Here is a 25,872-nt window from a genome sequence, read left to right as displayed (position 1 = left end):
TAGATTGAGGGAGGGGACAGACAGAAGCAAATCCCTTTTGAAGAGGGATAGGATGAAAGAAGATGGATAATAGAATAAATATCATGGGTAAGGGAATAGGATAGAAGGGAAACAGTTAACAATAGTAATCTTGAAAAAGAGAAAAGGGGAAAATTGTACTGCAAATATTTATAGCAACTCTTGGTGGTGGCTAAGAATTTAGAATCAAGAAATATCCATCAATTGAGGAATGACTGAAGAAGCTGTGTTATATGATTGTAGTAGAATGGTATTGTGCTATAGGAAATGACAAACAGGAGGATCCCAGAAAAACCTGGACTCATGAACTGATGTATAGTGAAGTGAGCAGAGCTGGGAGGACATTGTGCATAGTGACAGCAGTACTGTTCAATGAGCAATTGTGAATGACTTAACTACTCTCAGCAATACAATGATCCAAGATAATCACAAGGGACTAATGATGAAACTTACTACCACTCCCATAGAAAGAATCGATAAAAAGAACACTTGTGGATTGTACATATATAACCTGGTTGCTGTCTTGTGGAGTGGGGAGGAAAGGGAGGGAGAAAAATTTGGAACTCTAAATCTTATGAAAATAAATGTTGAAAACTACCCTTACAGGTAACTGGAAAAAAATATTTGTTGAAAAGAAAAAGCACTCAAAGAACTTTTCATACATATGCATCTCTCCTAAGCCTGGTGCACTCACACTTTTGAATATCTGTTAAAGAAAAACAAATGTTTCTTGTCAGTTTGTAACTACAGAGCAGAAGAAGCAAAATAATGCATCACCTCATGTTGTTCTATTTGTAGGAAAAGGAAGTAATATTAACTAGGGAAATGGTTAATATTTATTTCTCCTGTTACACTGTAGGGCCTTGGGGAGAAATAGCAAAATGTAAAGGCAACAATAGTTACCATATCATTAGGCACACTACCAGAGTTTAAATACCACATCCAACTGAGAATAATGTGAATTTCTCAAACTCTGCCAATTATACCGGGGGGGAGAGTTTAGAAAAAGCGGGGAGGGGTGGGGGGCGGGGGGCGGCAGGGAAGACAGAATCTGATCCGAAATTGAATCCTGGTAATGCAAGAAAGGTAGTATGACCAGATCTCAGAGGACACAGAGGGGCGAAGGAAGGCAGGAAGGAGCCATGCTGTGAAGGATTGGGAATGCCTTAGAGACAACCTGATATTGGATACCTGAAAGAGGAACCATTAAGGGTTTTCTGTGTGGAAGGAGTTCCTAGTGGACTCCTCAGCTCTCAGACATCCCACATGTTTATCAAAGACTTGGATAAAGGCATAGATAAAGGCCTGTCACACTCCCTGGTGAGTCAGAACAGGGCACCTTAGTTAATACGCTGGATGAGGACAGAATTTTGGAGAGATAGAGGAGGATAAAACGGAATAGGGCTAAATGCAAAGCCACACCCACGGGTCCTAAAACAAATGCAGAAGTGCAACACAGGGTAGCTCTGGCCAGTACACTGTCTGAAAATCGAGGATTTGGTGGACAATAGACCAAGAATGAGTTGATGGTGTGTATGGTAGCCAAAAAGGGTCACGCTACTTAGGAGAAAGAGGGAGAGACCAGAGACCCTGGGCCCAAACTCCTGCTCTGAAGTTACCTGCTATGGCTCTTGGGCAAGTCACTTAAAGACCTGGGTTTCAATTTCTTCAAGTGCAAAAGTGATGGGCAGTGGGCTGAGTGGGCTGACGGGGGGGGGGGGGGGGGGGGGGGGGGGGGGGGGGGGGGGGGGGGGGGGGGGGGGGGGGGGGGGGGGGGGGGGGGGGGGGGGGGGGGGGGGGGGGGGGGGGGGGGGGGGGGGGGGGGGGGGGGGGGGGGGGCGCCGCGGGGTCCATCCCGCTCCAGGTGTCAGGATTATATCCCATTCTGGGCATTTTAGGAAGGACACCAAGTCGGTGAAGGACCTCAGAATTGTGCCCATGAGACTCAGCAGGAAGGGAGCACAGAAGATGTTTAGCCCAGAGAAAAGCAGCCTGAAAAGGAGCACGCTCCCTCTATTGAAGAGACACCGCAGGAAAGGACCAGACAAAGCAGACCCGGACACTACGGGGAGAGCCTGCTACAAAGCTGGTTTGGGGGGCGGCTAGGTGGCACAGTGGATAGAGCACTGGCCCTGGAGTCAGGAGGACCTGAGTTCACATCTGGCCTCAGACACTTGACACTTACTAGCTGTGTGACCTTGGGCAAGTCACTTAACCCCCTTTGCCCCCCCAAAACCCCCCAAAAAACAAAGTTGGTTTGGGGTGATCCCAAGAACAGCTTCTAACAACAGAGCCTGCCCCAGATGGAGGAGGAAGCCATGCACTGGCCACTACTGCAGGTCTTCCAGCAGAGGCAACGCAATGAGCTTGTCAAAGGCAAACCTGCTCAGGTATGGGTTGGATGCCCTGATCCTCCCTGAAGTCATTTCCGCTCCATGGCCCACAGGAAGACCAACCCCTCGATTTAAATTCCCAAATTATTCTTGAGATAGAAAAACTGTAATGAGAAAAGAGGAGGAAAACAAGCATAATCTCAGATGGCTGGAGCTGGAAGTGGACTCCGAAACCACATACACCGACCCAGTGGTACCACTGCTAGGTCTGTATCCCAAAGAGGGCAGAGGACGGAAAAGGACTCACGTGTACAAAAATATTTATAGCAGCTTTCTTTGGGGTGGTAAAGAATTGGAAAGCGGGGGAATGCCCATCAATGGGGGAATGGCTGAACAAGTTGTAGTGTGTGAATGTGATGGAACACTGTTGTGCTATAATGATGAGCAGGAGGATTTCACAAAAACTTGGAAAGACTTAAGTGGACTGATGCTGAGTGAAGTGGGCAGAACCAGGAGAACACTTCATGCAGTAACAGCAACATTGTGAGATGATCAACTGTGACAGACTTGGCTCCTCTCAGCAGTGCAATAACCCAAGACAACTCCAAAGGACTCCTAATGGAAAATGTTCTCCACATCCAGAAAAAAGAACTGTGCATTCTGAATGCAGATCAAACCATACTGTTTCTACTTTTTTGGTTGTTTTTTTTTTCTTTATTGAGGTTTTTCCCTTGTGTTCTGATTCTTCTTTCACAGCATGACTGACGCAGAGATGTGTTTGATGTGATTATGCATATATGGTCTATATCAGATTGCTTTCTGTCTGGGGGATGGGAGAGGGAGAGAAAATTTGGAACTGAGAATCTTATGGAAACAAATGTTGAAAACTATCTTTACATGTAACTGAAAAATAATAAAATACTTTTATGATTAAAAAGAAAGGAAGAAACCATGCACACAGCAGCCAAATTAGTTTCCTCAAGACACAGGTTTATCACCACGTTCATTTTTTCTGGACCAACACATTTAGAATAAAATACAAACGTCTCTCCTCTGGTGCTTAAAAGCCCCCCACAGGTGAGCTCCTTCTTTCCAGACTGATCCATGACACACAAAGTCATCCTCTTCTGCACCACATGATAGCCAAGCTGACTGGTCAGTGATGCCCAAACTCCATTTTTTTCTGTCATTTCCAACCCTTCTACAGGCTTTGAAGGCCCACTTCTTTGCCTCTTCCTTGAAACCACTCACTGCCTCCAATTATCTTGTATCGGCTTCTCCATGTACACATCATAGTGCCCAGTAGAACAAAAATCCCTCAAGGGCAGGAAGTGCTTCATTCTTGTCTTGTAGTGACTGTATCTTGCAAAGTACTTTACACCAAAGTGGGCATTTAAGAACTCTTTGCTTAATGGAAAGAATTTGCCTCAATGCCATCAGTTCAAGAGTTTTTATGACGGCCCGTGTTCCTGACTCCTCATTCAGTCGTCCACCTAGTGCATCATACTAGAAATACTCCTTCAAGGCTGATGTGAGAGTGCTGGATCAGCTTCTCAAAAAGCCACCAGGAAAAACCACTGTCTTCCCCAAAGAATTCCCAAAGACACCCATGGAAATACAGGCCTATTTGCTGCTTCTCTTCCATGATACTCTATTTCCCACCTTCGAAACTTTGCAGCCACTGTCCCCCTGCCTCAATTGCTTTCCCTCCTCACCTCTACCTTCTGGCTTCTTTCCAGATTCAGCTCAAATCCCGCCTTCCACTGGCAGCCCCACCCCATTGCTAGCACCTTCCTTCTAAGACCACCCTCCATGAACACTATTTACACTGTTTCTCCCCCATGAGAATGTGAACTTAAGGGTAAGAACCAAATTCTGGTCTTTCTTTGTATCTTCCATGCCTATAACAGGCACTTAATAAATGCTTGTTGGCTTAACTGGACTTACTGATGTCAGAATCATTTGATGTTTTGCCAGAGTTTTGCGTATGTTTTCATTTCTTTCTTTTTTTAAAAAAATCTTTGTTAAAAGGAATGGCTCCCTGGATGGAGAAGAGGCATATTTAATATTGAAAGAGACAGAAAAATGAAAGATTTAGAAAAAAAAAAGATTAAAAAGAAAAAACCCAGTTCCTTCCGAGTCCACTTTTCAAAATGTCTACTTCTGTGCTTACTTGGGAAGTATTTGTTTTTCTACTTTTCAAAAATCACATGCCGAGTTCATTTTTTTCTGTTTAACTTTGGTTAATGTGCTCAGAAACATAAATTTCCTTCTAAGGATTGCTTTATCCACACCCACAGATGCTGGCAAGCTGTCTTCTTGTTATCACTTCCTGTAATTCTCAAATAGTTCTCTGGTTTCAGAGATTTCACAGTCTCCTCCAACAATGTACACCCCAATTCATCCATGCCTGAGCATCCAGAATTCTTGTCCAGTGTCCTTCCCAAAGATCCAGATGGGGGTCTCCCCAATGCACTGGCAGCCTTCCTCACGATTCCCTTGTCACCCCCATTCTTGCCATCTTCTCCTGCTGGCCCATCTCCTCTTCCTTTCATACAGTGCCTTGGTAATGACTTTTACTCCTGCTCTTCAGAAGTCCTCATTGGTGACATGTAGCCACCTTCTCATTCAACTGGTGCTGGCTGTTGACTGACTGACCACTGTGAGACATTCATGCTCAGTTCACTGAAGATAATTATATCCCAGGTCCATACAGGAACACTGGCACAAGGAAGGCTTTTGTTTCCAAGGAAAGCTTAGGGGTAGTAAAAAAATATCTCTGTCATTTCCTAAAGGGAATCTGGCCCAATCTCATCCTATGGGCTATTCATACAAATACTTACTGAAATCTGAACAAGATACCTCCATCTACTTGATCCTTCCCACACAGACAGAAAGGCCAAAATCTTTTAAGTAAGGTCAGATCTCTCCCAGGAGGCTCTGGAACGTTCTGGGGTCGGATGCAAGCTACAGCATCTCCGCTCCAAACAGGAACACTCAGAGGACTCCATCTTCCACAGGGAGTTAAATCCCTCTTCAACCTAGACTCGGTGCTGGACCCCCTCCATCACAGGGGCCAATACCTTTGGCAAGCACACAGCTCCCTGTTTTATGCCTTGCCCAAAGTTATCATCCGAGGGTCATGAAACAGCATTATTTCTGTTGTTTTATCTTACAAGGATCTGGAATGATTTTGACATATGGTTGGGAAACCTCCTGTTGTAAACAGGGAGACTGCATGGAAGCATTTTGTTCTAGTTTCATAACCAGCGAATAATAAGCACAGGAGTCTCATATTCTCTACTAGATCTTTCAGCTAACTGTGAAGTGGCAAAGACCTGGCCTGTCCACCCTGTCAATGCCCTCCTGGAGGATACCCTCCAGTCACACAGGGCAGACTCTCAGAAGGACAAAGTTAATACGTGCTGGTAGTTACTGCTTGTTTTTCAGTCTTTGGTGTTAATAAGCTCCAAGGTCTTTTGCAGTCTTTGGTATCTTCCCTTTCTATAGATAGCTCATCTCTCAGTCCCTCAGTGCTCTAACATTCTATCTCCTCTAGAACAGCTTCCGGCCCCCCCCTCCATCCACACCTGGTCCAATCCAATGGCTCCTGTTGCCTCTGCTCTTTTAGCTCCATGTCTGTTTCATGAAGCATATCCAGTCCAGATACGTGGCTCAGTAAATCAACAAGCATTTATTAAGTGTGTACTATGTAGCAGGCATTGTGCTAAGCATTGGCGATACAAAGCTGGGCCAAAGTAGTACCTGCCCTTAAAAAGATGACATTTTAAAGATGGGGAGAGAACACGTGTATAACTAAGTATATACAGGAGATAGAGAGCAGATGGAAGGTCATTTCAGAAGGAAGGGCACTAGCAGCTGAAGCGGCTGGGAAAAGCCTCTGGCAGAAGGCAAAACTTGAAGGAAGCCAGGGAAACCTGCAGGTGCCCAGTGCCGGCTGTCCCTGCATCCCAGCCTTGGCTACTTTAAACCTGAGCCCCAGCAGGAGACAGGAACAAAAGAGGTACAGCCAAAGGGTGCTCTTGAACCCCAGCAGCAGCAGCAGCCATGGTCATCTCCCATTGTGGGGCAGCTTATCATCCTATGCAGATGCTCTGACCCAATCCCACATGACCAACTCTCTAATGGACATTTCAAAAAGACAAGTTAGTATTCTCCCCTCCAAGTCCTCTGATCCTCTAAAACTGTACCGTGGCAGCCACATCCACCCTTCCAATCACACAGAGCTGCAGTCTGAGTAGCACCACCCTTGATTCCCCACAGATGCCATCAGTTGCCAAATCCTGTCTTTGATGTCTCTATGACTATGTGCCCTTTCTCAGCATCCATATAGCACCATTGTAGTTCAGACCTGCATCAAATCTGGCTTAGGCTGTTGCAATGTCCTCCGGCCTCCAGTGTCTCCTCTCCAACGTATCCCCCAAACAGCCATGATAGTCCTAAAGCCCAGGTCTGGCCTCACACATCTCCCCACTCCTATTCAGCAGATTCTAGGAGCTCCCAGTACAGCTGTGAACAAATACAACTCTTCTGTTTTACACTTTAAAACTCTCCATGCTCTGTCCTCTTCCTAATTTTCTATTTGCTTTCCATATTACTTCCATTCATACACTACTAGGGTCCAGTCATATGGGCCCTACTTGTTATTCCTCTTCCATGATACTCTAATTTCCATGCCTTTGCCTGGCCACCCCCGCAAGCCTGGAACGCACCCCCTCCTCGCCGTGACCCCTGAGATGCATCTCAAAGACGACCTTTCCCCCTGGTGCTACTGCCTTCACATTCAAGGTCACTTGAGGTGTGCTTTGTATGTACATGTAGGGAGGTAGGTATGTGTGTACGTACGTCGGTATGTATGTAGGAGCAAACAATCTTTGTACATAGAGATGTCTATATACACATACACACACAGGCACATACAAAGCAGACATACAATGACCTTGAAAACATACAGATGTGTGTACATAGACCAGAAACTCCTTGAAGGCAGCGATTCTCTTACTTCCGTCTTTGTTTCTCCAGGTGCCTGGCATACAGCAAGTGCTTACTAAATGCTTGCCTGATTGAGTCTTCCTCCTGTACTGGGGGGTTACACTATTTCAGTTAGTGCCTCTCTGCTCAGCCGGAGCTTTAAAGGGGTTGAGCATCAGAAAAGACCTTACCTTGGTGCTCTCCACCAATGCACGATGGAAAGGTGCCCAGCACACCAGGGCTAGTGTTGGCAGCTACCTGAAACAAAAATAGAAAAGACAATCATCAGCACATCTCGGTCCAAATGGGCCGTCATCCCACCTGGCCAGGGATGCACTCCTCCTCTAGACTCTACCATCACAGTCCAGGAACTTCAGCAAGGCAAGATCCAATCAGCCCTGGTCTTTCCACCTCCTCAGCACCGGGGCCCCTCCCTTTAACTGGAGAGCCCCTCCCATAGCCTCCATATAAGCTACAATGCCCCACCCACCAGAAGCCTCGGCTTCCCTCTGGAGTTTGCCATGACCCCTCCACCTTTCCCTTCTTCCTCTTTTCAGCTGCCTTTCTGTGTGTTGTCTTCTCCCCTTAGGTTCTCGGTTTCTTGATGGCAAAGGCTGTCTTTATTGGGGGGGGGGGTGCAGGAAGGGAGGTTCCTGGGGCTTATTACAGTATCTGGAACTAAGTAGGTTTTTAATAAATGCTTATTTACTGATTGATATAAAAAGTGTAATTCTTATACTCTACTTCAAGATCCATGATTGTCCATTAAATGATAGCATGAGGTCTCTCTCCATTCCCCTACTCAGTCGGCTCCAGGAGCCCCATCTTGCCTGGAGGATAAAATATCCGTTTGGCTTTTCAAGTTGTTCTCAGCTTGGGCCCAACCTGTTATCCCAGCCTCACTGTGTTATTACTCCTATACTTCTATACTCTATCTAGCTAAACAGGCCTTCTCTCTGTTGTTAACCCCTGGCATTGAATCTCCCACCTCCCTGGCCTTTGCCAAGGCCATCCCAGGAGACAGGAAAAATCTTCCCTCTTCACTCACCTCTTGTGTCATAGAACCCATCTCCCCCCTTCAAAGCTCACCTCAAGCCCCAGCTTCCACAAAAAGACTTTCCTGGTACTCCCAACTTCTAGTGCACGCCCCTCCTAACTACCAAAATAGAATTTATTTTGTATTTCTTCTGTGTATATATCAATATATGTACGTGCTATTTCCCCCAAAATAATGTAAGCTTCTTGAGAGCAGGGCATTTTTCATTTTTTATGTTTGTAACCCCCAAAACAAGTACAATGCCTTGGAATACAGGGGAATTCAACAAATGTTTGTTAACTACATAACTGTGGTTGAAAAAAAAATCTTCTGGAGCAGCTAGGTGGCGCAGTGGACAGAGCACTGGCCCTGCATTCAGGAGGACCTGAATTCAAATCCAGCCTCAGACCCTTGACACTTACTAGCTATGTGACCCTGGGCAAGTCACTTAACCCCAATTGCCTCACCAAAAAAAAAAGAAGAAGAAGAAGAAGAAATCTTCTTAGCTAGGGTGGTCCTCTGATACATACTCAAAGTCTTTCCTACACATTAAACTTAAACTCCACTGTAATAGCTGTTTAGATCTCAGAACTGCTTCCACATAGCAATGAGGCCTTAAAAATGTCAGGAGATGTTTGATTACAAAAATTACAAAGACATTATATATTTGGTTGTGTGCCATTTGACACTCGAACCACTCCTGTGAGATAGGTAGTATAACTTATTACTCTCAGAGTACTACTTATTACTACTTTAGAGATGGGGAAAATGAGGCAGCTGAGTGGCAAAGTTAAATTTAAACATGTTTGTTGACATCAAAACCAATACTCTGTGCTTTAGCTGTAAGGAAAACCACAGATTACTAAGGGAAAAATTTTCTTCCTTACCATGAATTTCTTGTTAGAAATCCAGAAAATTTAAGGAATTACATTTGTTTTTCCTAGATATGTATCTGGAAGTACTCGGATAGGGCAAAGGACTCAACATGTTTAGCAACTATTTTCCCAATGCAAAAATTATCCAATCTATGCCAACAGCAAGGCTACCATTTAAAAAATTAGAATAATCAGCAAGAAGAGGGGAGAGAAAGTTAGTAGCTGATTTTTTTAAAGAAATAATTTCATATGAAAAAATGTTTAAAAGGAAAATAAGAATCACCTAATTTCAGGATGGAAACAGAAAAAGTGGGCTTTTGGGAGACAAGATGGTTAAAACACAGGGGAATCTGGTAAAGTGGAAAACTTAGTGTCTCTGGAGCCAAAGAATTGCAACTCCAATCCCACTTCAGACACTAAAAGCCTGGGTGACCTTGGCCAAGAAGCTTCACCACACTAGAAGCTCACTTTTCACCTATAAAAGGACTAAAGGTCAGACCAGAGCTACTTGGAGGGCCTCTGCAGCTTTAAATCTTTGATTCCAGTATCCCAGAAACAATAAAGATCCCTCTACCCTCCCCTGCAATGTGATACTTCTATAGCAAGCCCAACTGTTGTATTCTACAAAGAAATTCATACTAATCAATTATTCACAAGATCATTAATGGCAGAACTATCACAGCAAAAAAAACAAACCTCTTGATTATTAATCAGCATTCATGACCATTTACTGTTTCCTTTCCTTTTTTTTTTTTTTTTTTTTGGTGAGGCAATTGGGGTTAAGTGACTTGCCCAGGGTCACACAGCTAGTAAGTGTTAAGTGTCTGAGGCTGGATTTGAACTCAGGTACTCCTGATTCCAGGACCAGTGCTCTATCCACTGCGCCACCTAGCTGTCCCCATTTACTGTTTCAATAAGACCCTTACACAAATGTTATTTCTCTTTTCATCTTTTTAAAAGTATGATGACTGCAGACAGAACCTGACCAGTTATCTTCTGGCCTTTTGTGGAAGGGTCAGGGCTAACCCAAGACCTCAATTTGCAGCATCTAACAAAGCAAATGGATTTGCTTCAGCTGTCATGGGCAAAGACTTTCAAGAAGAACTCCCATTCCATCTCAACAACACAGTGATGATGAAGCATGATAAGAGTGGGAAGAAAGCCAGCACAGGAGTCAGGAAGGCCTAGGTTTAAGACCTGCTCCTGACACATACTGATTAAGCTCTAAGCAAATCTTTAAGACTGAAAAATGCAGAGATGGCACTGAGCTGCATTGGTGGAGGGAGGCGGGCCAGGAATTCCTTCTTTATGAAAGCTCTGGCTTTATGAAGACAGCCCCAGTATCCAGTGCTAGGGAAAGAAGGGTATTTCTGCACACTGTCCCAATCAAACCGCATGGAGAATATAGGGTTCAGTTTCCCACACCACATTTCAGGAGGGATGAAGTGGCAAGAAATTCATCCTGGGGCAACCAGGATAATGAAGGGTTTTAAGACAGTGTCACAGTAAGATCACTTGGAGGAGGAGCAGCTAGGTGGCACAGTGGATAAAGCACCAGCCCTGGAGTCAGGAGGACCTGAGTTCAAATCCAGCCTCAGACACTTGACACTTACTAGCTGTGTGACCCTGGGCAAGTCACTTAACCCTCAATAACCCAAAAAACCAGAACAAAACAGAACAAAAACAAAAAAGCTCACTTGGAGGAACTGAGGATGCTCAGGCTGAAGAAGGAAAAGCACAGAAGGGGGGAAGGGGTGGAGCATAGCTGTCCTTGAGTTATCTGAAGGATTATATTTGTCTTACTTGAACCAAAAGAAAAGAACTAGGAAGAAACGATGGAAGAGGCAGAGCTAGATTTATGTTTGATGTTAGCAGAAATTTCCTAACAATGTCAACTACACGAAAGTGTAACACCTCAGGAGGTGGAGGGCTCCCCCTCACTAGAAGTCTTGCAAGCAAAGGCTGTATGGCCACTAGGCAGGTGATGCATAGAGCAGCAGTTCTCACACTTTCTGGCTTCAGAACCAACCCCTTCACACTCTTACCTATGTGCCTCCCACCCACCTACCCCCATCACCTCAACAGGTAAAACAAAATTCTTTTAATACATTAAGTAAAACAAGCCAAATAAATTCCCAAGCTGGCCATGTCAAAACACATGTCTCATTCTGCTTATTTAGTCCATCACATTTTTCACCATTGGTACCCTGGAATCATATTTGATCATTGCATCAATCAGATTCGGTAAGCCTCCTGAAGTTAGCAACAAGATTTTAAATAGATATCACTACACCAAATGTTCCTAATCTCCAGACTACATGGAAAGGAAAGCTTTCAAGCCATAAAGACCACATGAGGAAGCCTTTGCAATATACTAAAGATCACCCAGACAGAAGGAGGAAATAGGTATAGAGGCTGATAAACAAGTTAAGAAGCCTGGCACAGAGGCATGATATAATAGTGATTCAATTATTCCTTCAAATGGTGGAGGAACCAACAAGGCAGAGGTATTATAGGGTACATGTCAGAATATGCTTGGATTTTCTTTCTATACACATATCACGACTCCATGATGAATTGGCCACTTAGCATCCCACCCCCAAGGTTTTCATCATGTCTACCTCAGAAATAGGGTTTTTCCTTGTTGTGACTTTTCACATATAAACAATATATCCAGTTTTGGTATATGGTAAGATGATGCTCTAAATCTAGTTTCTGCCAGAAGACATTCTAGTATGCTCAGAAATCTTTTGTCAGATAGTGGGTCCTTACCCCAGTAGTTGGGTTGCATATCTCTCCCATGTGCTTGGCATGTAGTACTTAAATGGCACTTAAATAGTCCCTGAAAGGAACTGTTGACCTTTTCAGAAATCTCTGCTTATTTATAAAATCAGTCTTGTCCTTTCCTTCACCTTTCCCAAACAACTCAAACAAAAGATAAATATTTTTAAATGCTTCAACAGAGCAAGGGAGGAAAAGAAGAGGCAGCTAATCTATGGGGTTGTTATACCTTAACGGTAGCATACCAATCCTTCAGCTTTGTATCCCCCCCCCCCCCAGTACTTGGCACAATGCTTTGCACATATCAGGCACTCAAAAATATTTCTTGAATCAAACAAAGGTAAATTTGCAACAAGAAAAAAAGCCTCTTCTGCTATCCAAGAAGTAATGTACTATTTGGCAAAGGTGTGAGTCATTAACTTTGGCATATACAAGTAGGCTTACATCACTATAAATGCTTGACATATTTCAAGGGCTCTCAGGCTGAAAGAAGGAAAATCTATAGATTCTTTCCCCAAGTTACACAAGTGAAAGATACATCACTTTAGTGGTTTTTTTTTAAATTTGCTATGTTTAGATGCCTCTGAATTGAATTACTCAAGCATGAACAAATAAAACCTTGAAGGGGTCCCACTTACTTGCTCCTGACAGTTTAGAAACCAAATCCTCTATTTAGATAAAAGATGACAGATGACAGGATTTGACGGCTCAGTAATTTACTGCAATATTCTCTGCACTTCTGAATTTGTAGGCCATCACAGCCATTAAGTAAAATTAGATTCATGATGTCAGCCAAAAACCTCATGAGCAACAGTTTTATGTCATTAAAAAAAACACCATCCTCAATCTGTTTGATTCTATGTTTGCTTATTAGAGGTCTCTCAGTGAAGCAGGAGAAGGGCTTTAATTGCACTCTTGCCCTATCAATTTTTACTATAGCCATAAGCTTCTCTGGCCTATAACACATTCCCATTCTCCTTCCTCTCTCTTTATGTCCAAAATGACTTAGATATAGTTGAAGAAAGTGGGTAGGACTACAGCAGTGCTCTTACCCAAGTCTAAGAAATTTAAAAGACACTCGAACAAAATGGGGCGTGAGGACTGCATTCCATGAAATGTGTGTTTCAGTTCTGGTTCTACCATGTGTGACCTTGGGTAAGTCACTTACTTCCCTATACCTCAGTTTCCTCATCTGAAAAAAATCAGAGGATTGGCCTCAAAGATCTCTACAGTCATTCCAGCTACAGTAATGTAGATTCTAGGCTGCTCTGTGGTCTTAATAGGCATCCATCAACATTAAAAAGTATCAAAATAGAAAATCACTATAAGCCCTATTAAGCAGTCTCACATCTAACAGACATTCTGAGCCTGCTGCCAAAGCAATGCGGATGACTGAGCTTCAGGTACCACTGAGCAGGCAAAGCTGTGCAGAACCTGCTTCATGTGCCACAAAACCCAAGCATTTGCTTAATAAAAATGTGGCATTTGTAATCAGCATAAATCTTGAACGTGACACTTTATACCAACTAAGATTACTATCTAAAGATAGTGCTATCAATTTTAAAGCTTCAATGTAACTGGATTCAGATAGCATTCCACTACCAAGAAAGATTATGGAAGTAGGAGAAGCAAGGACACATATCAGGGATCAAAGGTCTGGCTAATTTATACACGTGGGCTGAGAAGGATCAAGATGAGAAGAGTCAAAAATTGTTAGGGACCTCAGACATTGTTTTCAATTTGAATTTTAACTGGTGGGGGAGGGGCATCACACCAGTAAGTCATCATCTCCTCTTATAATTATAGTGAAATGGGGTGGCTGAGAAGTACAGATAACATGAGAGACAACTAAGCTAATATTAATAGACTATTGAAAAATTGTGATGGTGGTCATGGAGGAGCTGGGAACTGCACCATGGGAGGGAATCCCCACCTTGTAAGTCCACAGAGTCCAGGATGGCAGTAGTGGCCATAGCATATCATATTGTTGTTTCTCTATAATTTTACTGCACTAGGAGAAGAGCAGGAGTCAAGCAACACGAGGCAAACTTTGCTTCGTGCCTCCCAAGTCCAGTACAGTAAATATTAGTGAGAGACCAGGAAGCTGGTGTGCCACGTCCAGGATTGAACTTAAACAGAAGGAATGCCAAGAAAGGCTAATGAGTAACATGTTTCCCCCACAACTGTAGAGAGGAGAGAAACAGGCTGTGGGGTTTGGGTTTGTTTTTTTTTTTTTTTGGGGGGGGGGAGGTCCTGGAAGTCAGTGAGATTCAGTGACCAGTTTGTGATTTTTCTGTTCTCTTTTCCACATGCAAACCCAGGCTTCTCACTTCAGAGTCATGTTTTACTTCTTTCTCTCCCTCCCTTTCCCTCCATAATTTAGAGGAGAAATAAAATGAGACACAACTTGAACAGTTAGAAATGAAAGTACCTGAGAGGACAAACTGACATTCACAGGGAGAAAAATCCTGGGAAAGCAGTTATTCTCTAAATTATACTGAGATCTGCATTATTGACCTGGTTATGAATATAAACTTCTTGTTCACATAAAGCATCATGGCTTCTAAAGAACTTAGTGACAAAGGTGAGAAAACGACAGTGCAGACAGGAGGGAAAAGGGCTCCGTGACCCAGAGGGATAAGACAAAAGAGGGAGGGAGGGGGAATGGTCCAGCAAAGTGAACCTAAGGCAACATGATCTCCCCAAGTGAAACAACTAAGAGAAATTCAGAGCAATGTGGGCCACGTATGAAGTGATACAGAAGAAAGAAATCAAAGCCAAAGGAAGGAGGCGCCCATCTCTACAAGAACTAGCTCCAAGCTGCTTGGTTCTAATGCACCATCTCCTCCCTGGAGGAAGCGGCGGAATGAAGGAGGCTGCCTTCTCTCTCAGCAGGAAGAGGCTGGTGGGAGAACAGAAGGGTTAAGTACTTAGGTGGTTAGATTTGCTGCTCTTTGTGACAAGGAAGGGCTGGACATGGGAGAAAGGGAAGTGAAGCTGGTCAAGTGTAGGACAGAAACCCAAACAGCAATAATAAATGTTAAAGAAATAGAGAAAGAAACACAGAGAGAGGCAGAGACAGGGATACTGACAGAGAGAGAAGAGACAGAGAAAGAGAGACAGAGAGGAAAGAGGAGAGAGAGAGAGAGGGAGGGAGGGAGAGAGAGACACACACAGAGACAGAGACAGAGGCAAAGAAAAGTAGAACTCTCCTTGAGCTCCCTCCAGATTCTAGGTAGAAATTCCGTATTTACTTTAAAGTCTAAATGACATTTCAAGTGATCTCATCCCTCCCTATAACCCCACTCACCCTTGGCTCTATGCTCTAGGAGATATCCCTTTGGAGAAGCAGCCCTGTTTCCAAGATAACTCCTAAGACACATTCACAGAGAGCTTGCACACATGCCCCCGGAACCCCCCCCCATCCCCCCCCACAGTCCCCTTGGAAAACATCCTTCCTCCACCCACATGAGGAAGATCTTCCTGAAGATTATAGCCAAGAAACCTCCCTAACCCTCTGATGCCAAGACCACCTGGCTGTCTTTGCTTGTGTCCATTCATCGAATTTCAAAGTGCTTTGGTCAGTATAGTATCTTTTAAAAATCAGAATGAGTTTAAATTTGATACATGGAATAAATGAGAGAAGACATACTACAGAGCAAAGGCAACAGTGTCATTTAAAGAACAACAGCTGTCTCTCCCATACTCAAAGACAATGACATTTTAAAAATAAAGAGCTTTTCTGAATGAGTAATTTCCTTTCATTTCTCATTAGAAATGTGTTTTTCAAGATAATATACCTTAAAAGAACAATGATTTACCAGTTTCTCCCATCGTCCCGCATGCCTGGAATACCTTCCACTTCTTATCTGCCTAATCAGCTCCTGGCATCTTCCAGGAACAAGTATTGATCTCCTCAAATGTACAGCACTTCATGAAACGCTTCAGAGAACACAGGAGAAATGTCCCTTTAGAGAGCTCATCTACCAATGATAATAAATAACTATTGCACCCTACATAGGAGATTCAAACTAAAAGAAATAGATAGAGATAGGAGGTTAAAGAAAAATGTACTTGCCTTGTTTACTAAGAACATAATTTCATAGTGGGTCAAGGGCCTCCCATTCAGCACCCAGCACATTGTAAGCATTCATAAAAATTAAGCAACCAAGTAATTTATATTTCCTATTTCACTAGTGAAAAAAATTCATCCATAAAACAGTTTTATGAAGCATCTCTTATTCCTTATTTAGCTTTCTTTGGCAGAAATGGACAGTGTAAGAAGTGGCAAGCAAAAAGTAAATGAAATGATCCCTAACTTCTTATGGAGTTGGGAATATAACAGCTTCATTCCCAGGAATCCTGCTAATTCCAGTTATCACTTGCAACATTACAAATTGCATTTAATTAGGGTTAAAGTATTCAGGACTTAATTATAGTGTGTTGTACTGAAAATATACTGGAAAATAATATGACATTTCTTCCATTGCTGAACACTTAAATACAATTTTAATTCTTACCCATGCACTAGAGTTTCTTAGCAGTAACGTTTTTTTTATGTCCTGGTATTTTCAGAAGACCAATAGTATTATGTTTATTTGATGAAATAAAGAAAGCCCCAGTTTGAAAAAGAAAGAAACCCTGAATCTTCAACTCCTCTTTTGGCCTGGAAAAGAGAAATGCTTAAAACAAAACAAAACCAAAAAACCCTCCGATGTGAAACTAACAAATCAAGAAACTGAAATGTTATCGAACACTCCTGAAAACAGTGTTGGAGTCCCAGCACGAGGCCACTTCCATCTCTCCTCCTCAAACAACCCTGTTGATTCATTCCCTCACACTCCATTGGTGGAGCAGAGGCAATCATCCCACTCACAGCCAACGGCCCCCACGCCAGCACACTGAACTAAGTGGACTCCGCAGGTGGGAGCTTTTCTTCTACCCCTCCCTCCCCAGGAAGACAGCCACTCTCCACTTGATGGGTAAGAGATGACTGCTGTTGTGCCGAGACTCTTGGTGATCTGTTTGCCTTTTGAAGAGGTCTCTCTGACCAAGTGGAACTTGCCAAAAGGAAAGTCCAATGGTCTCTAGTGAGACAAATGCTATCTTGGCAACAGACAGCACTGAATGGTGTGTTGGGGAAGGTAGCAATAATAAAAAAGGAAAACCCTATTGGAGGTGGAACGTTAGCCCCCTTTCCCTTTGCTACCAAAAGGAACATCACATAATGCAAATGGAAAGGAGCCGAAAACCCAGCATGCAGAGAGGCCTGTGATGCCCCTGATATGTGCAGACCCCAGGCCGTGGCAGTCCGTATAGTCAGAGATGCTTGGGCACTGAGAGAGTTAGGGATTTGTCCAGCCAGCACCAGTCAGCAGTGGCCAGCAACGGGTCAGCAGCAGCCAGCAGCTGCCAGAAGCGGTCAGCACCGGTCAGCAGCAGTCAGCAGCAAGACTTGAATGGGAGTCGTGTTGGTTTGAAGGTCAAGCTCTCTAGCCACTGTGGCATTGCTGACTGCTGACCTTCTTTAGAAAATTCTTAATGAACACTCCATGGAGCTGAAAGACTGTGTCTGTAATAGCCACCTACATACACCTTAAGTCTTACAGGGCATTCATTATCCTCACTTTTCAGATGAGGAAACAAACTCCGAGAGGTTAAAGACGCCCAGGTCTGCACTAAGACATGGGGCTCAATCCTCTTTCTACCTTACACTGCCCATGATTTACTTCCTCTCTGTACAAAATGGAATAAGGCGAAGGGTTTACCCTTCACTAACGTCCTCCTCAAGGAACAGAAGAGACCCTGGGTTCAAGAGGAAGCTGAAGAGGCTGCGAGTACAGGCAAAGCTAGGGGCCCAGGAATCATCTGAGTGCTAGCCCAAATTAAGCCACACTGGTTACACAGAAGGTTGGCCATCAGGGAATGAAGGTGGAAAGCAATTTGCAGAACTATATACTAGGGCATGGAGGAATTGTTATCTGTTTTAGAGGAAAAAGAAATTATAAGGGAAAAATAACGGACCTTTAGAGAAGTTATTTCAAATAAAGGACTTAAATTATTGCAATTGGGAAGATATTCTAAGTAAGAAAATTCCCAGTCCAGAAGAGTCTCGTCGAACACTCATACCATAATTTAAATGTCTCCAATAACCACTGGATAACAACTTACACCAGTCTCTGCAGCTGTCTATGCAGGAAATATTACAATGGAGATCACGGGCAGCTAGGTGGTGCAGTGGATAGAGCACCGAGTAGCTGAGTTCAAATCTGGCCTCAGGCACTTAACACTTACTAGCTGTGTGACCCTGGGTAAGTCACTTAACCCCAATTGCCTCACTTAAAAAAAATATTACAATGGAGATTGCCATGACTGTATCTTTGAGTGGATGTTGGGACCACTGACCACTACAGACTGGGCCTAGACTAGTCACTAGGGATCCCTAAAAGAGGGGAACTGGCGCTCCTCAAACCTCTGGGTTAGATTGTGACTTCCCTAGAACATACATCCTGGCCTCCTTCCAAATGGAGATCCACAGTAGGGCTGATAAAGAACTTCTTGGAGCTAAGAGGTCCATCCTGCCCACCTTGAGCCATGGGGCTGGGAGCAGGTTTTAGTGAAGTGTAGATTCCCCAGAGGGGCTTTGAGTTTAGTTAGGCTCTACAGCTGTGACCATTTGTGCCAGGCTACAGTGGTGTAGTGTCCTTCAGTCTATCATGAATCAATAAGACCACTACCTCAGCAAAAATAGCAGGTGATGGATGGAGCACCCACAGGAGGTAAAAAAGGAAAAGTACCATCACTGAAGGTGGTACTGAGCTATGGTTAATCCAACTAATCCCTTTAAATACCAATTCAATTCTGGAAACATTTTCTAAGCACCTGCTCTTTGCAAGGAACTATACTAGGAACACCAAGATAACCATTATCTAGAGCTCTAAAGAAGAAAAAAAACTAATAAGGGGGCTGGGGGAAAGCAAGGAAGTCATGTGACCAAATAACGATGCTAGAACAGGAGAAGTATAAAGGAGAAATTTGGGTCTGAGTTGGACTTTGAAGGAAAGAAGGGACATCAACAGAATGATGGGTGAGAGACAACTGCTGCTGGGCATGAGTGGAGAGCTGGAGTGGGAGAACCACTTGGCAAGCATGGAAGATGGTGGGGGTCAAAGGCACTGAGACAGGAAAGGACCAGATAAGCAGGGACAGTTGGATCTAGAACACTTGAAGGGGGACACTGTTTAACTTGCATGGCCAATTACAGTAGGGGGGAAGCAGTTAAAATATTAACTATATGACAATGAGAGGCAACATGGTTAGAGGGCAGGCCTTGAAGGGTGGATTCAAACCAGCTTCTGACTCTTAGTAGCTGTGCAACTACAAGCAACGCTAAGCCTAAGCGTTACAGGCTAGTCAGCTGTCCTGCTGCTGAAGGTAGCTAAAATCTGCCCAACATCCTTAGGCACTGCGATGCGCTTCCAGCAAGATGAGTGTCACCCAGGTACTGTCCCTTCTAAGGACAATGGTCTACATTCCCACTCTTCGAACAACAGATGGCCCAACGTGGGGCTAAGAAATGGTTTCAAGCATAAGGGAAATTCCTTGAAGTTCCATTAATATGATTCTTTAAGGCTCTTTAGTTGTGAATAATCTCTAAATACTCAACTACCAGATAAGTATTTGCCCCTTTCATATTTATGTTATATTATATGCTGATATAGTACTTGTCTCCCTCGGTGAAATGGAAGCTCCTTCTAAGGAGGAATTGTTTCATTCTCTGTTCTTGTATTCTTGACTCTGCACAATTCCTGGCTGATTGACTGAAACCGTTGTACTTTTGAACAGGCAAGTGCCTCTGTAAGCATGCTGTTTTAGGGCAAGTAGTAAGATTGTATTGAGAAACATATTTCCATGTTAGCCATGTTAAAAAACAAAACAAGAAAAATAAAGTGCAAAAAATTGTACTTCAGGGGCAGCTAGATGGCACAGTGGATAGAGCACCGGCCCTGGATTCAGGAGGACCTGAGTTCAAATGTGGCTTCAGACATTTGACACTTACTAGCTGTGTGACCCTGGGCAAGTCACTTAACCCCAACTGCCTCACCGAAAAAAAAAAATTGTACTTCAACCTGTATTCAGATACCATCAATTCTTTCTCTAGAGGTGGACAGCATTTTTCATCCTAAGTCCTTTCAAACTGTCTTGGATCATTGTATTGCTGAAAAGAAAATCATTCATAGCTGATCCTTGTACAATGTTGCTGTTATTTTGTACAACGATGTTCTTCTGGTTCTGCTCACTTCACTTTGCATCAATTCATAGAAGTTCTCCTGGGTTTTAGAAACCATTCCCCTTGTCATTTTGTATAGTACAATAGTATTCCATCACAATCATATACCACAACTTGTTCAGCCATTCCCCAGTTTATGGCCATCTCCTCAATTTCCAATCCTTAGCCACCAAAAAGAGCCATTATAAATATTTTTGTACATATATGTCCTTTTCCTTTTTCTTTGATTTCTTTGGGATGTAGATCTAGTAAAAGTATTGCTGGGTCAAAGGGTATGCACAGTATTATAGCCCTTTGGACATAGTTTCAAATTGCTCTAGAGAATGGTTGGATCAGTTCACCAGCAGTGCATTAATGTCCCAATTTTTCCACATCCTCTCTACCATTTGTCATTTTCCCCTTCTATCATTTTAACCAATCTGAACAGGTGTGAGGTGGTACCTCAGAGCTGTTTTAATTTTCATTTCCCTAATCAGAAGTGATTTAGAGCATTTTTTCATATGACTATAGTTTTTAATTTCTTCTTCTGAAAACTGCCTGTTCACAACTTCTGACAATTTATCAGCTGGAGAAAGACTCATATTCTTATAAATTTGACTCAGTGCTCTATACATTTGAGAACTGAGGCCTTCATCAAAGAAACTTGTTCTAATTTCTGCATTACCCCCGCCCCCTCCAGTTTCTTGCTTTCCTTCTAACCTTGACTGCATTGGTTTTATTCGTGCAAACCCTTTTTAATTTTATGTAATCAAAATTATCCATTTTATATCCTGTGTCCCTCTCTGTCTTTTGTTTGGTCAAAAGCTCTTCCCTTATCCATAAAACTGACAGGCAAACTATTTGATGCTCCCCTAATTTGTTTATATCACCTTTTATGTCTAATTCATGTACCCATTTTGATCTTATCTTGGTATATAGTGTGAATGTTGGTCTATACCTAGTTTCTGCCAAACTGCTTTCCAGCAATTTTTGTCAAATACTGAGTTCTTGGGCAGCTAGATGGCGCAGTGGGTAAAGCACTGGCCCTGGATTCAGGAGTACCTGGGTTCAAATCTGGCCTCAGACATTTGACACTTACTAGCTGTGTGCTCCTAGGCAAGTCACTTAACCCCCATTGCCCCACAAAACAAACAAATAAAATAATGAGTTCTTGTTCCCAGAGCTTGGATATTTGCATTTATGAAACACTAGATTACTATAGTCATTTACTATTATATATTATGTACCTAATCAATTCCACTGACCCACTGCTTTATTTCTTAGCCAGTACCAGATTATCTTGATAATTACCACTTTGTAATATAGTGGGACATCTGGTACTGCTAGGCTAACATCTTTCACTTTTTTTTTTCACTGATTCTCTTGACATTATTGATTTTTTATTTTTCCAAATGAATTTTGTCATTTTTTCTCGCTCTATAAAATAATTTTTGTAGATTGGTATGGCACTGAATAAGTAAACCTAGGTAGAACTGTCATTTTTATTGTCTTGGCCAGCCCACGAACAATTAATACATGTGAAAATTGATCTGATCTAAGAGACAGGCAAAATGGTCACACTTTAATCTTTCTATGCTCATGTCTTCTACCATAAAACAAAATTCATTAATTTATTCTTTGACTGAACATTTTAAGGATCTTTGGCATTATGGGAAGAATACTGGATTTGGAATGCAAAGCTTTGGGTCTGATACCCAGATCGGTCCCTTACTACTTGTACCTTAGGCAAGTCACAACCACTATGGGTCAATTTTCTGCTGCACCACTTCTGCAAAAGGAAGTTCATTTACTTATCTCTTCTTTAGGGCCAAGTTTGGTGATTAGAATTATGCAGATTTAAGTTTGAGGTGTTTGGTCCTTACGTTTTCTTTGTTGTAGTGATTATGTATATTATTATCTCATTCTGCTTACTTCACTGAAACAGTTCATAAGTCTTCCTATGCTTTGTTTTCATTTTTTTCTGGTGGCACAGTAATATTACATAGCAAAATTTGTCTAGCTATTCCATAATCAATGGACAACTGACTCTGTTTATACTCATTTCTATTATTATTATTTTTTATTTTGGGGGGGCAGGGCAATGAGGGTTAAGTGACTTGCCCAGGGTCACACTCAGTTCCTCCTGAATCTAGGGCCAGTGCTTTATCCACTGTGCCACCTAGCTGCCCCTATACTCATTTCTTATCATAAAAAGTGATAAAGAATATTTTGGTGAAAATGGGACCATTGTTTCTATCTTTAAACTCCTCGGAATATGTACCTAATAATGGAATATCTGGGTCTAAGGGTATGTACAATCACCTTTTCAAAAAAGCATAATTCCAAACTGCTTATATGAATTCACAGTGAATGAGTGTGTCTGTTTATTCACAGTCCCTCCAACATTGACTATAATGATCTGAAATATTAAATACTATGGAAAAGTTATGATTATTGCTCTAGTCAGGTTGAGCCAACTTTGATTTTCTGGTATGTTAGGGTTTTTTTTCCTTTTAAGACTGAAAATGTTAAAGCTTTCCTTAGAGGGATCCTACAAATGCACACATTTCCTTTGTCTTTCAAAGTTTATAAAAGCAGTTATTCATCCTAAATAGAATGTTGAAAGACAAAAAAGGCAAAAAGCCATGATAATATGAAGAATAATAATCGTATTTCCCTAGCACTTCAATAGTTACAAAGCCAGATTTCAAACCTAACACCAAAGAATATGCCTCAAAAGCAAACTCTGCATTGTATTTCCTGCTCTCTATCCTCCCCATTTTCTTTCCCTGCTGCCAATGTTTTGGTGTCATTCTTGGTCCGAGAGGGAAGCAATACCTCTTTTCTCCTGTCATTTGAAAATAGAAATGATTCCAAAATTTGATCTGATATACAACTATGTAAGCATTAAGTAGCTTTTTTATCTGTCTGCACCTTTTTGGAGACAAACACTTTAACTACACCAAGAAAAGCCTCAGATTTAGCTACTGAACCAAAAATAGATATAAAACAAAGCATCAATGATGTGATCTACTTTAAAATTACTGTTGTTTACAACAACTCTTTTCATAGTACCAAAAAACTGGAAATTAGAGGGATATCCACCTCCTGAGGAATGAGCAAAACAAATTACAGCATGTGAATGTAATGAAACACCATGGCACTATAGGAAATCATGAAATGGACAGTTTCAGAAGAAAATTGGATGATCTTTACCAACTGATGCAGAGCAAAATAAGCAGGACCATTAGAACATTTTATAAAATGAAAACAACAGTATAAAGAAAAAAAATTTTGAAAGATTTTAGACGTCCAACAAATGCAATGACAAACCATGATTCCATCTTCTAACAGATAAATGATGATGAACTTTAAAATGCAGAATGAGATCTATGATTTTAGACAAAGCCAATGGAAGAATTTGCTTTTCTCTCAGTATTTGTTTTTAAGGATTCTCTCTCTCTCTCTCTCTGTTGTTCTCTTGGGAGCAAAGTGGAAGGAAGAAAAGAAAAGAAATGCTTTTTAACTGGAAAAATAAGTAACATTAAAAAATGTTAAATCATATTAAAAAGGGCAGCTAGGTGGCGCAGTGGATAAAGCACCAGCCTTGGATTCAGGAGGACCTGAGTTTCAAATCCGGCCTCAGACACTTGACACTTACTAGCTGTGTGACCCTGGCAAGTCACTTAACCCTCATTGCCCTGCAAAAGAAAAAAAAATTATATCAAAATCTGAGATTAAGTAATGACATTTGGTAATGGGGCTCCTTATTAGAATGGTTCTTAGGCTACTGCAATATTTCAAGCAAGTTTCTATATTCAGATAAGTACTTCTGTGATGCTTTTACCATGCTACCAGCCAAACTTGCAAAAAACTTAAACCATAAATGTTTTCATGAACAAGCAAACTTCCTTCAAAACTTTCCTGAATTTTGATTGGCTAACATGACAAAAAAGGAAAATAATAAATGTTGGAGAAGCTGTGGGAAAAATTGGAACACTAATGCATTGTTGGATCTGTGAAACTGATCCAACTATATTGGAAAGCAATTTGGAACTATGTCCAAAGGGCTATGGGGCTGTGCATACCCTTTGAGCCAGTAATACCACTACTAGGTCTGTATCCCAAAGAGAGCATAGAAGAGGGAAAAGGACCCACATGTTCAAAAATATTTATAGCAGCTCTCTTTGTGGTGGCAAAGAACTAGAAATCAAGTTGTGGTATATGAATATAATAGAATACTACTGTGCTGTAAGAAACAATGAGTAAGGGGGCAGCTAGATGGCGCAGTGGTTAAAGCATTGGCCCTGGATTCAGGAGTACCTGAGTTCAAAGCCGGCCTCAGACACTTGATACTTACTAGCTGTGTGACCCTGGGCAAGTCACTTAACCCCCATTGCCCCGCCAAAAAGAAAAAAAAAAGAAACGATGAGTAGGAGGATTTCAGAGAAACCTGGGAGGACTTACATGAATTAATGCTGAGTGAGATGAGCAAAATGAGGAGAACATTGTACACAGTAACAGTAAACATTGTGTGATGATCAACTGTGGTAGACTTGGCTCTCTCAGCAGTGCAATGATCCAAAACAATTTCAAAGAACTCATGATAGAAAATGTTTTCCACATCCAGAAAAAAGAACTGTGGGTTCTGAATGCATTTTCCTCACAGTTAATCTGTTCAGCCAAATAATACAAGGAAGCAGTATTCCCACTTTATCTTTTCGTTTTAAAAATTCTGAACTTAAATACCAAAAAAAAGCATTTCCTTACATATAAAACATAAAGTGGATTCTGTATGAAACTATGAAGGTTCTATTTTTTCTTAAAGTATTCTACATGTTATTTTCAAAACTGTTCTATTTGTCTATGCTTTCCTTTTGAACTTCTTTCTATTCTTTTCTGCACATTAAAAAAAAAATGAACTCCCTCAACGATATCCTTTGAAGACATTCTGGTTGTGAGGAGACATTTTGTATTCCTTCCTCCCTATGTTAGCACTCAATCATCATATATGTCCTTATCAAATGCTCAAATAAATTTACATGTCTAGCTCTCTTTGGACTCTTACTTGCATTTTCAGAGTTCCAACTTAGTTCTAGTCTCTTCATAAAAATGCTTGAAAATCCTTTATTCCATTAAAGGAATATTTTCTCACTGTAGGATTAAATACAGCTTTGCAGTGAAAATTATTTTTTTGGTTGTATAAGTCTATCTCTTTTGCCTTCTAGAATATTGTATTCCAAGATCCCCTCTTGCTTAATGAAGAAGCCATCAAGTCTTGAGTAATCCTAACTGGCTCCTGGGTACTTCAACTGCTTTTTTTGTTTTTAAAACTTCTTTTTCTCTGGATTGCATGAAGCACCTTTTTTTTTGGAGAGGGAGGGATTTGGGAGCTTTGGATTTTAACTAGTACATTGCTGGGAATTTTCCTTTTGTAGTTCCTTTCAGGATCAACTATAAATTCCTCTGTTTGGCATTTAAAGTTCTTTATAACCTGTTCCCTTCCTTTGTTTCTAGCCTTACACCTGCTTCTCCTAAAGGTACTTTATAATGCAGGTACACAGGTCT

At 41.9% G+C, this 25,872-nt stretch overlaps 1 protein-coding gene across 1 annotated transcript in view; it reads right to left on the bottom strand.

The window, feature by feature from the left end:
* The window catches only part of PEAK1 (pseudopodium enriched atypical kinase 1), a 277,961-nt gene that overhangs the window by 219,979 nt on the left and 32,110 nt on the right, over positions 1-25,872 (bottom strand). Inside the window, 1 exon segment of the mRNA XM_043982397.1 lies at positions 7,535-7,601. The gene's annotated coding sequence lies outside the window, so the exon portion shown is untranslated.

Source organism: Dromiciops gliroides, chromosome 2 (assembly GCF_019393635.1).
Source record: "Dromiciops gliroides isolate mDroGli1 chromosome 2, mDroGli1.pri, whole genome shotgun sequence".
NCBI lineage: Eukaryota > Metazoa > Chordata > Mammalia > Microbiotheria > Microbiotheriidae > Dromiciops > Dromiciops gliroides.
This window is presented reverse-complemented; position numbering and strand designations above follow the sequence as displayed.